This window comes from Artemia franciscana, chromosome 1 (genome assembly GCF_032884065.1).
Source record: "Artemia franciscana chromosome 1, ASM3288406v1, whole genome shotgun sequence".
Taxonomy (NCBI): domain Eukaryota; kingdom Metazoa; phylum Arthropoda; class Branchiopoda; order Anostraca; family Artemiidae; genus Artemia; species Artemia franciscana.
The window spans coordinates 37996188-38009376 of NC_088863.1; positions in this window are offsets into that span (position 1 = coordinate 37996188).

Genomic DNA, 13189 nt, shown 5'->3' on the forward strand with positions numbered 1-13189 from the left:
GAGCTGAGAACAGCTTCTCCTAGCCTGTTGCTTCTAATGACTCCGCATGAATCGATTTCATATTCATCTCTTAGATTCTCAATGAACTCGAAAAAGGTGTAAAAGTTGTCAAAAAACACTCTATAGTTTATGATCTTGGGGATGTTCTGTGCCAAACACAGTTCAACATATCCACCTTGTCCCATTGTACAAACGGCAACAGTTCCTTGCCTAGTGTAAATATCAATGTCGTATACTACACCACTTATACCCGCACGAGTGAACACCTTTACTCCCCACGAATGGACTTTGTCTTTCAGATACTGTTTGAGCCCGATTATTTTTCGGAAAAAGATGTTCTATTTACCCAAGTTGTGTATTTATTCTAACGAGATCAACTTGAGCTTTTCCCTAAAGCATCATGTGATGGCCTTGTTTTGAACAGTTCATCATGTTGAGGATGCCTACTTGGTATGGCAAGCATATCGTCGCAGATGTGAAAGTTTGTGCGTAGTTGCAGAAATATATCTGGACTGACTGAATCAGCAACTGGGAAATACCTGATGGTCTTTTTCTAGTACATCTGGAGCGCGGGAAGCTGTACAATACCCATGAGAAGCTGTGTGGCCGAGACATCTTTTTATTTCTTCCAAGGAAGCCTTATGGTGCACGTATTCTTTTTGCTGAAAGCGTTCAAGTTGTTTTAATTGGATAAAATTTGATTTGGTTACAAAAATTAAGAAAACAGATTGACCCGAAGGTCAATTTCGGTATTCGCTGGATAAGTTCCCTTCCAAGTTGTGTCTGTTTGTACCATAGCAGTCTTTAGCCATCGGTACTCTTTCGTCTTCTGTTTTTCACCGCCAGCTGTTTTCCTCGACAAGGTACTGGCTTACCAGATTCAGGATCAGCCGCGTTTTGAAAAATAGCCTTAAACTATCTGGTGTTCTGGAAACTTTGAAATAAAACTTTTCTAAAATGTTAACTCAGCATCACAAAACACTAGAGATGAAAATCGGTCTATTACGTATTACTCATCTGCTGCTATTCCACCTAGAATTGAGGACTGTTGCTGGACTTTTCACTGTAACAACCTGTTAGCAACTGAAAACCAGTGTTATCTATCGAGCAAACACAAATTTATCAGTTGGCTTAATCTGTGAGCTGCGAGATGGTGTTTTACACGCTGCTAAGAACGATTGAAGGGAAGAAAAAATAATTCAGAACATATCATAGCTATATGGTTACGTACGGTCTGAAAGGGCTAAACACTTTTAAGGTTTTAGGTTCAGCTAATTTCAGACCTGGGGCGGCTAACCTTTCTTAATCACCTGAATTCATTCGTAACAGTGCACGTTCAAGCTTACGCTCAACCTTTAGCCTCTCTGGATCTTTAATTCCCTGTTATTTCTTCACAAGCCAACACTTGACTTGTTTCTTTTCTAGTTCTAGTCTTAGATTCACAACATTATCTCCCAGTAAATTTACCGTGCTTAGGAAATCGTCTTTATCATAGCCTAACTTTTAATTTAATCCTTTAAATAATGGTTACGCCATTTTCACTGGCTTACTATTCTCAAAACGAACATGAAAACAAACCCATAGAACTTAGGAAGTTGGATTCAATTTCCCAAGGGATTTTGTTTCTCCAGGACCAAAAAAATTAATGGTCCTAACGGCTTTATATACAAAAACAAGAAAATTTACAAGCTAGGAGTAAGAACTAAAACAAGAAAAAGAAACTCCTTCGACACTTGTCTCTGAAAATCATATCTTTATTTTTTTGCGAAAATTCATACAGAATAGTTTTGCAAAGCTTCATAGATCTCATTTTGTTTTGTGAATATCTGGGATGAACAGTTCTAAAATACCGATTTAATTCAACTAAGTTTTTGAATCAAGAACAGGCCCTAACTTTTCGCCTGAATTAGCAGGCCTGTTGTACGAAGGAAGCAAGGTTTTCTTACCAGAGGAAATACTCACCTAAGTAATCCGTTAAGAGTTTATTAGTTTCTCGGATTTTTTGGGGGTATGTGTTCATGTGTGCATAGACATTAAGAGTGGCCCCCTTTCCCCCTCTTAGATAAAAAAATTTCCTCATATTTATAGCGAGCTTTTCAAAATTTATTGGAGTGAACATAAAAGAATTAAGTTGTAAAGTACTAAAATAAACTAACTTAGATACTAAATTAACCTGAGAAATGAAGCATTTTCCGCACCTTGTTGCTGTCTGTATGAGTATGTATTTCCTTGTGGTCTCATAGCAGCTAGTATTGAGTAAAGAGGATATGCTACATGTTTTGATCTTGATTTACACATAAAACCGGTAGTTTTACTCGATTGGTATTACGCCTAAACATATTGCTTCATAACTTGACGCAACTCTTTTTCGTATATCCTACATAAATTTAACCATAAAAAGGAATCTTGGAAAATATAGATTTCTTTTTTTTAGTAAGAAAAACAAGAACATGCACCTTCTAGATACCCTTGTGAGAATTGCAATCTATTATATACTTACTGTCAACAGATTAAAAAAAAATGGACCTCCACTGGATCAGAAATTAATCACTCTACTAAAAACGGACACAGATTACCATATATATAAGGAAGGCACCTAAAAATAATTGCACAGGAAACCTTGATTTTATAATTTAATTAACCATAAACAGCTAGCCTTACCACGTAGACAGCGGTACAATTTACACATCCCCATGAAACAGCTTGGGGTAGCCTTCGATGTACTTGGGTTCTATATTGGTACTTCATAAATACTATAAATGTTCCATTTACTACTCTCGGTTTGGATCTAAAAATTCAAGAAAAGAACGAGAAAATCACGTAGAATAATTTTCGACTCGCAAGAATGTAAGCTAGGCTAAAAAACCAAAAACCTTTGAGCGAAATTAAGAAACGTCCAACGTGAAAAGCTGCTAAACGTAGCAAACGCAGAGAGGTGTTTTCAAGCTACGAATATGAGGACCGTAAGACCGAACATCCGGTAAAGGAACAGATGAGAGGGGTGGGGGCAATCCTTATAAGTAGGACATTTGACAGCAGACATTGTTGCAAATCAACAAAACCTTTTGCTTACCAAGAAATTTTAGATTGTTGATTTTTACAGTTTAGGCACGAGCCGACTTTAAAGTTTCAGTGTCTGTGGGTTTCTCTCTATATAGCAGAATTACTTACCATTCAAAATCATAAACCAATTTAATTTTAGGAAGATGCTCTTTACACGTTTGCAAACTGGTCCACGTTTTATTCAGTCTCAGAACATTTTAGGGTGGGAAAACTTATTTGTATGCAATGGGTTACGCAACGTTAAGGAAAAACAATACAACTCAGTGAAATAGTTTCGTAAGTATTTGTGAAGCTCTTATTTGGCAATCAGTCCGTATACATAGATTAAAACTGTTCTTACAATCAAATTGATTCAAAAAACTTTTTCCAAATAGCAAGTTTTTCGAAGGAAAGCAAAGAGCTCCATTAAGCCAAGAATTAGCAAAATAAAGTCAAATAATCTTCCAATCGCAAAACTACTATTTCGCGTTACTAACAATAAATAAATAAAACTCAAACGAACAGAAATTACAATAATTAGCCATGCCAAACTCAAAATGGGCAAAACTCAACATGAGTAGGGCTGATAACCCCTGTGCCTTCTAAAGACTAGAACACAATTTGCGCTTTACTAAAAAAAACAAAAAAAAAACAAAAACAAGTGACCATGGATTGTCAGCGACATATACTGATATTTATTCCTTAAAGTTTTGATAATTTTCTAGTTATGAAAGTAAGATGGGGGTTATCAGTCCTACTCATGTTAATTTTTACTCGTTTTGAGTTTGACTCGGCTATTTATTGAATTCTGTTCGTTTTGAATTTCATTTGTTTATTGATAGTGATAGAAATCACTGGTACAAACAGTAGTTGCACGCTTGGAAGATTATTTGACTTTATTTTGCTAGTTCTTGGCTTAATAGGGTTTCACTTTTCTTGGAAAAGCTGGTTTTGCGGAAAAAGTTTTTTAAATTAATTTCTGTTCGCTTTTTTTTGGAAACGTAATATTTTATACCTTTCCAGTTTTATGGCAATTGGTATTTACCAAGTGAAACATAGCAACCGCAATTTCTGTTCGTCTGTCTCTCTGTCGGTCCCGGTTTCGCTAGTTCGGGCACTTCCAGATAAGCTAAGACGATGAAAGTTGGCAGGCGTATCAGGGACCGCACCAGAAATAGTCTCTTCATCGATTCGACCATCTGGGAGGGGAGCGAGCGAACAAGCTAGTTGAGTAGAATTGCATTTGCAACTAAAACAAATGATTGTTCTTCTTAAGTGTGGCTTGCTAGTCTAAGGCTATGATTCTCGCTTAGGGTGCGAAAGGTTCAAATCCCGGACTACCCCAATTTTTACACAAAGAAGATCCAAAACTAGATACGTAATCAATATAGCGATCGCTGAAAGTTGGCAGGCGTATCAGGGACCGGACCAGATTATATTAGAAATAGTCACTTCCTCATTTCAACCATTTGAGGGGGGGGAGTGGAAGGACGGTTAATTCGAAAAAATAAGGTATCTTTAACTTACCAACGGGTTATCAGATCTTAATGAAATTTGATATTTAGAAGAAACCTCGTGTCTCAGAGCTCTCATTTTAAATCCTGACCGGATTCGATGACATCGGGGTGAGTTGGAGGGGAAAATCAGAAATCTTAGAAAAGGGTTGCGTGGAGAGATCGGGATGAATCTTGGCAGGACAAACGTTACAATACCTAACAAGAAGAGACTGCAGGAACACTGCATTAGCAAGTTTATCTTTGTAATAAATGCCAATAAACGAAGAACAGCAAAATCGACAACCCAAGTACCGAGTCTAATTTTAGGTTTTGACCTCGTCACAAGTACCACATGAGCTCTTGTTTTCTACAAGAATCCATAATATGGGTTGCTATTTGTATGTAGAAGAGACTTTTACAACCATTATGATCCTGACGCAAACAGTATTTTTTAATTTAATTCTACAGCTTCTCAAGTTGAAATAAAAAATAAACCTTGATATCACTCCCAAAAGATTATATCTATGCTCTTGGACAATGTGGAAACACTTACACTCTTTCTATTTATTTGAATGGTAAAAGCAGAAGCAATATCCCTAAAAGCTTCAACTTAATACCCCAATCGTTCTCGATATATTGCTGAGGCATTTTATTGGCAACCAGAACTACAATGTCTTTTGATTTATTTTCAAGCAACATATAATTTAAAGCATAATGGGCCATTAACATATTTGTTGGGAGGGGTTGACATGCCTAATATCCCTAAATACATAGTTACTGGGCTGTTCTACTATTCTGAACAAAATGGCTGTCTCAAAATTTTGAATGTATGCGTTTGGAAAGTGAATGGGCTTGAGAGAGAGGCTGCTTGCCCTCCAATCTTTTGTTACTCTAAAAAAAGGCACAACTTTTAACTTCAAATTAGCTCTTTTAAAAGTTTCACTAATATTTACAGCTGTTACAGAGTGGTGCTGCCTATCATATCGCTTACATGTCATTTTGATAATCTGCATGCATACAGTTTTTCCCTCAATTGAAACTCCCAAACGTTCCGAAAAAGTTCCATCTTAATACCTTTAGCGTCATTAGTTACATCAACTGTACTTAATACACCATCAACCGTTCCTGAAGCATTTCTGATGCGTCCGCTCGACTACTTGTTAGGGCACAGCATGTTCCGAATTAGCTCCATAGAGTTTCTATTCATTCCAATTTTTCGCCTTAATATCCTTAGTTTTAATAGTAGTAGCTGTAGAATTAACTGTAGTAATTAACCGTAAGCCTAAGCTTTAGTGCAGTAGTAGTAATAATAGTAACAGTAGCATTAGTATGAGTAGAAGGAGTAGCATAAGGATGCAAATATTTTCTTTTGGTTAGTTCAAGATTCCTCACAACAAGCCCTGTTAGTTTCAACCTCACATCATACTCTTTCTAAAATATTGCTGTTACACCCTTTTGACAACCTGTATACAGAGGGCGTGTTCTGATTCAGTTCATCTTCCCCCTCAGAATTTCTTAAAAATTTCACCTTCATGTCCTTAGGCATAGTTGTCATATTAGTTACAGTAGTAGTATTGATATTGCTAGCAATAAGAACTTTAAACTACGCTGAACAAAATGAATGCATCTGGGGAAATAGCGGGCGTGTGAAGAGGATTACTTCCCTTCACAATCACTTTTGATGACTATTAAATGGGACACTAGCCTCTTCAATTTTCAGTCGAATGTGCCTTTTTCGAAGTTTCTAAGACAACAAATGACCATCTCAAAATTTCTGTAAGTTGAATTTTGGGAAAATACGAGGCGTGGGGTGAGAGGGTATCCACCCTCCAATCACTTTCAATCTTAAAAAGGGTAGGACTTCTGATTAACAATCCGATGAGCCTAACCTCCCCTCCCCCCCCCGAAGTTCGTGCGACCATCTGTTCTACATAAACCTTATATGCCCCAGGGTATAACTTACAACCCTTACCCAAAAGGACTTGGGGAGGGAGGGGGTTGTCATCCTGAAAGGTATAATTTCTAGACCTTTCAACTACGTTTAACAAAATGGCAATCTCAAAATTTGGATTGGATGTGTTTGGAGAAATGGTGGGCGTGGGAGGGGCGCTAGTTTTTGGTTTCTGATAAAAATGTCACCAAAAAATGTTGGAACTTGCATCCATACCTCTTACGCAAAGGGAACCCTCATGGAAAAAATCAAAAAAGCCAAAAACAATAATAGTTCGAATGAAAATTGGGTCTTAAAAAGGCCCAACAAACCATTTTTTGAACTGCTAGAAATTTAAAACTTAAATTCCTGGTCAAGCGGACCCTGATTTAGCCCACAGTTTAGTTTAGTTTTGGGGTACGACTATCCTCAAACTTGTTAAACAATAAAGGGTCAATTTTTTTTTCAATTGCCGCAAAACTTTCAAGGATCATTGACGGGGATTAGGAGACCATAAGTTTTGTCTGGAGGAGGGAAACTAGGGGGCTTGGTAATGTTCCAAAAAATTTTTGGAACACTAATTAGTTTGAAGTTTGCAACCACAAGCCTGTGGGTCAAGTGGAGTCTAAAAACTAGCTGGGCCTTAGCTGGGCGTAAAGAGCAGGGCGTTGAGGAGGGGATATATATATATATATATTGGTATCGAAATTCTTTTTTTAAGAGTTTCGGTTACTATTGAGCCGAGTCGCTCCTTACTTACAGATCGTTACCACGAACTGTTTGATAAGTTTTGTCGAACACGAACAGAGTTAAACCACAACATAAATATATATAAACAGTAGTGAAAAGTTTATTAAAACATGAGACACATCAAAGGGCGCTGACTGGGAAGTTGATAATACGTCAGAGCAATATATCTCCCATAATGCTATTGTAATGCTTTAAATAGTTGTCTTAGGGCATGCACGAAAGGTAGAGTCTTGAAGAGAAGTGTGTGTTTGATGTTCCCCAAAAATATTTAATGGAGAGTACAGGACTTTTCGCTACTGTTTGCATATATATTTATGCTATGGTTAAAACCTAAAATAGCTGTTTAATGTCCGTGCGTTCATACAAAAGATAAGGATCCTCAAGAACTATTATTGGCATATAGGGCGTCAGATCAACGTTTCAGTTGTTGGGTCTTTTTCACAAGGACAAGTAGCAAACTTGTCATTGTGTGTTTAGTTTTTTCTTTTATTTGATTTATGTTTTTGTGTGCTTAGTACTTAGTTTATTAGCACTGATCAAATTTCTTCTAATGGTAAATCACTGGATTTACTGAGTTTACTCGTAATAGTTTCTTAAACGATAGATGAGACTCACAAAAACAAAATCAATTTTTTTATACATTTTTTTTTCAGAATACTGGGGCTTGAGGTGTGTCAACTTCGGCTGCTATTTAATTTTTCAAAAGAGGTAGTGACGTCTAGATTTTAAAATTAATATTTTTCTAAATTGTTGTCAATGAGAGGAGTTGAGGTGGGATTTAAAAATACTAGCAATAACAAAAAACTTCCCTCTAAAAGACTGAAATTGTTGAAATGTGCAAATTTTTAGAATTATTCTAACATTTATTGTAAAAAAAAGAATATCGGAAAAGCTGTTTCCTCAGATACAAATTGTGTTTACCTTTAAACACAAATTAATGTTACTTGAGTGAAAACCCGTTGAAAATCTCGCTATCAAACTGACTTCAACTCCAGAACATGTTTAAAATGATCAGGTACCAATCGGCTTTACAACATTTTTTTCTTTTTTAATTAAACATGTCTTTTTTAAACATATTTTTTAATTTTTTTTTCTTTTTTGACTGCATTTTAAAAAGCTAATTTCAAAATTTTTTCGTCCTGGACCAACTTGAAAAAAATACTTGACAAAAAAGTTTTACCTAACGTGACCACACACGAACTGTGCACGCGAGGACAGTGTCAAGAGCACAGTAAAGCCCTGTTTTATTAAGAAAGCCTCATTCTGATTCAATCCTCACTTTCTAAGTTTTATTAAGGAATGAATGGAAACGATTCCCTCCCTATCCAGCCAAATTAAGGAATGAGTTAAGAAGGGCCTCTTACAGTAGGAAATTTTTATCATCCCTCAACTTGATTATACAGGGAAGGAAACAAAAAAACAAAAAACAAAAAAATTACATATTCCTCTATAGTTAATTAAAGTTAACATCATTCCCTAATAAAACGTAAAAAATGAGAAACAAATTAGGCCTGAAATTCAATGTTGATGCAGCTCTGTGACGCTAAAATTTCAGCAATTAAACTAATATATTTTGGTTCAGGTTTTAACAAAAAATTACCGCTGTTTTCAAGAAGTTTATCCCAAACTACCCGAGAAGCATCTCAAGGACGGATAAATTATCGGACATAAGTTTATTGAATGAAAAAGCAAATTTATTGCAAAATCAAGACAATTTTGTCATTTTAAAAGTACTCAAATACAAAGCACAAATCTTTTCAAATACAAATCAAAAATTATTCGCAAGGAGCGTTTTCGCAGAATATGACGTTGGCTATTTTACAAAAAAAAGATAATAACAACAAAAACAAATAATACCTATGAAAAAATTTTTTTAGTGGCTTCTTCTACATTCCACGAGCATGATGACAGGGTAACCCTTGCAACATGCTCTTCTACCTTCATATTAACGAGTTGTTTCACCATTTTATCACAATCGGGGTCATTATATGGACCTGGAACAGAATAAAAGATTGTTCTTCAAATTAAAATTTACCAATAATTATTAGTAAACTGATTAAGCAAAGCAAAACACTCATGACTACTCATGACGTATAGCCTTGCTTCTCGGATTCTGTGTTGTTGTACTACTTTCACTAGATAATTTTCTAAACAAATAGGACAACGCCATAAACTATCTAACAATTTTTACTTCCGTATTTACTTAAGACTAAAGCTTTTTCTTTCGTTGATATAAGGGTTACATTCTTTTTGCAGTAGTGACTTTAATTTTTTCAATGACGTCATCAACCAGGTCTCAGATGGGAGTCTATCTTCTTGGCAGCACTGTGACTGTACTAAATAGAAGTGAATTACCATCCATACATATGGCACTTGGCCTATTTCTACATAACCACCCGGAAAAGCGTGAAACAATCAGACAATCTTTGACTTCAACTATCAAAGAAATAGCTACATTTTGGTATAAAGCCAGGATTCCAACTAGAGATGTGCAGAATTGTCAAACTAAACAGGAGAAGCTATTTGAAGGATGGTGCTTATTGAAAAAGAATAAAGGTAGGCAATCAGTTAAACAACAATCAAGAGAAGCAGAGTTTCTATGTAAGCTGGACAACCTTTTTGACATCGCTCACGCGAACACCATGAACATAATGAAAATAAAAGAAGATAAACAGTTTTTACAGGCTCAAAGAGAAAAAGGTAGAAAATGGTTGGTAGGGATAAAAAATTAGCCAGAAAGGAGAAACAAGTTGTAAAAAGGCTAGAAAAGACATTAGCGAGACAACAGACCACCGAAGGAAGAGAAAAGGGACAAAATGACAGCAAAATGATGGATATGATATTGTCATCTAGCAGTGATGAAGAAGATACAGACAATAGTGACGATGATACTGTGAGCTGCAAGGCAGGACCAACACAAGAAAATAGACAGAGAGGTAGAAAAGTAGTTATAACTCCACAACTTACAGCAACGTTAGACAGAACCAAAATATCTGACCGTAAAGCAATGTTCGTCATTAGTGAAACTGTCAAAAGTTTGGGACATAACATCACTGATCTAGCTCTTAATCGTAACTAAATTCGTCGATTAAGAATGAAAAACCGGTCCGTAGAGTCAGTCGTCTTGAAAGCCGGGTTTCAAGGTAACGTACCACTAGTAGTTTACTGGAATGTCAAGCTCACTGCTGGCTTAACAAGCAAAGAGCAAGTTGATCGACTACCCGTCATAGTTTCAGGAAAAGGGGTCTCCCAGTTATTGACAGTTGCAAAACTAACCAGTGATACAGGTGAAGCCCAAGCATCAGCTGTATACCCTGCAATAGGAGACTGGTGCATCACAGAAAACATCCGTGCAATTTGCTTTGACACAACCAGCTCCAACACTGGTCGACTGGCTGGAGCGTGTATTCTATTGAAACAGAAGATTGGTAAGGAGCTTTAGTCCCTTGCATGAAGACATCCCGTCATGGAGCTGCTCATCGGTGCTGTATTTCAATTTCGTCTTGGATCAACATTTGCTCCTCAAGTTCCAATATTCACTCGTTATCAACAGAACTGGATGTTTGTTGATCAATCCAGGTTTGAAAGAGGAATGTCAAGCGATGCCGTATCTACGTCAGTTCAAGATATCGAGGACAGTACCACTGAGTTTGCTAAGGGTTATCTTAGAGAAAATCAACCAAGGGATGATTATAGAGAATTTTTGGAGCTAGTTATAATCTTTCTAGACTCGGTTCTTGAGAAGGGAATTCGATTCATAGCACCTGGGGCTACACACCATGCACGATGGCTGTCAAAGGTCATCTATAGTCTAAAAATTTGGATGTTCAGAGGGCAGTTTCATTTGAGTAAGAAAGAAGAAAAGGGGTTGCAAGATGTGTGTATCTTCGCAGCACGTGTTTATCTAAGACTGTGGATGAGAGCTCCAAAACCAGCTAGTGCTCAATATCATGATTATCAATTATTAATATCACTATTGAATAATTTGGCAATCAATTCAGAAATATTCAGAGTGACGTCCATGAAGATGGCTAACCATTTGTGATATTTATCTCGATGGTTTAATCGATGGCAAAGAAACAACCTGACCTTTGCTGACAGACCTAAATGGACCAAAAGCTGCTGCAATATGTAACGTTACCCAGGCAATGTAAATGTAATTTCCAGGTTTTAAGTTTGACATCTTACATAGGCTAATTTCAACTCGTTTCAAGTTTTAAATTCACTCTATACTTTTCACTCATCTATTTCAGTGAAATCCGTCTAATGGGGACACCAAAACATACAAGAAATGAAAGGTTACAAAAAAAAATCTACTGTATGAGCCACAAGCCCATGGCCACCTGTGTTATTGGTACCGCTCCTACCAGTAGTTTGGGCTGTGGCAGTGCTACAACTTCTATCAGTACTGCTTTTGACAGTATACGATCTACAGGGAATGAGTGCCAGAATATTTGGCCCACAGGGTCCCAGGCCCGCTGTTGCTTTCATTGTATCGCTGAAGGAGGATACTGAGACTCCTCTGTTACCATCTATGTAAAACAACCTATATAAATTGAGCCTTTAGCGGTTATTCCTAGAATTGATCAACTCTCATCAACTACACATCCCCAATGATCAAGGCCAGAGTGAAGAATTGAATTCCCCGACTCTAGCAGCTGGCGCTCTTATTCTAAAGCTTAATCCAGTTCCTGGGTTAAGCTTTCCTAAACTGTATCTTTCCTTGCAGAAGATCTCAGTGATATCTATACATGAAGCTCTCCCTGTACTAATCGTCCTTATTAACAATCTGAGACTATAGCTTGGTGAAAATAATAAAATGTAGCATAGATAAGAAAAAAGATAAAAATATTACGATTCACATGTTAACGGCTATACAAGAACTTAGCTGTTTTCCATCAAAGATACAAAAGCACGAGAAACCACCTGCAGGATTCCGACCCAATCCGCGACATCGAAGGGAGACTTTGTGTACCCATCTACGCGCCGAATCAACGGCTTACTCTCTTTGCTGGGACACTGCAGACTTTAACCGCTGTAATATCTCCGTATGTATGGCCGGTGAGTCATAGCTGGTCTGTCTATTCTAAGCACTCAGCTTTTTAGCGAGCCTTATTAACAATAGACGCACGGAAAAAATATTAAAAGAATAGACCCAGCTAAAAAGAAATCAAATAAAAAAAAATAATAAAAATAAATAAATCAGACAAAATAAGAAACAAAACTCTCATAGAAAACATTAAGGAAGAATCGCAATCCAAGAAAGATTGTGCTCTAATTAACCTTCCGGGACTATTATAGTTCTGTAGAAATAAATTATAATAATATTGAAATAAAATTGTGTTAGCAGTACGTTAATACAGTTAAAATATGTTTTTCTTTATTTATTTTTTATTTATTTTACGATTCCTGAACCTTGTTAAACCAACCAAACTCCTGTTATTTTCATCTGACGAACTTCTATTCGAACAAGAAAGACAGAAAAGAACAAAAGAAAGAAAAAACAAAATATAACTAAAAAGAGACACTAAAACTTCGATGGTAGTCCAGAAATTCTGTATAACTTTTGATTGTCTGGAATTAACAGACACTTTGAAAAAAAACCCTGTGTTCTCTCTTTTACTCCACTATCCTCGCATTGTTTTGTGCAGTGGGTAATAAATAAATTATTATTATCATAAGAAATAGGCTTAATCCCTCTCCTACCTACTATAGTTTAGTCTTGCTTGTCTGCAAAATACTTTTTTATATCTTTTGTACTTGTAAAGAAATTTTTTTCTTTTTGTCGAGACCAGAGGTGGCTACGTCATTGGTTTGTAAGACCAAAACGGAAACCAAAACTTTTTTAGGGCTTCAAGTCACATAGATGTATTACACACAGGAGTAACGTATGAACAATGGATCTTAAGTTCCACGACTTCCAGAGCATTTTCGTCAATCAGTATCATGCCAGAAGTACTTTAGAACAATG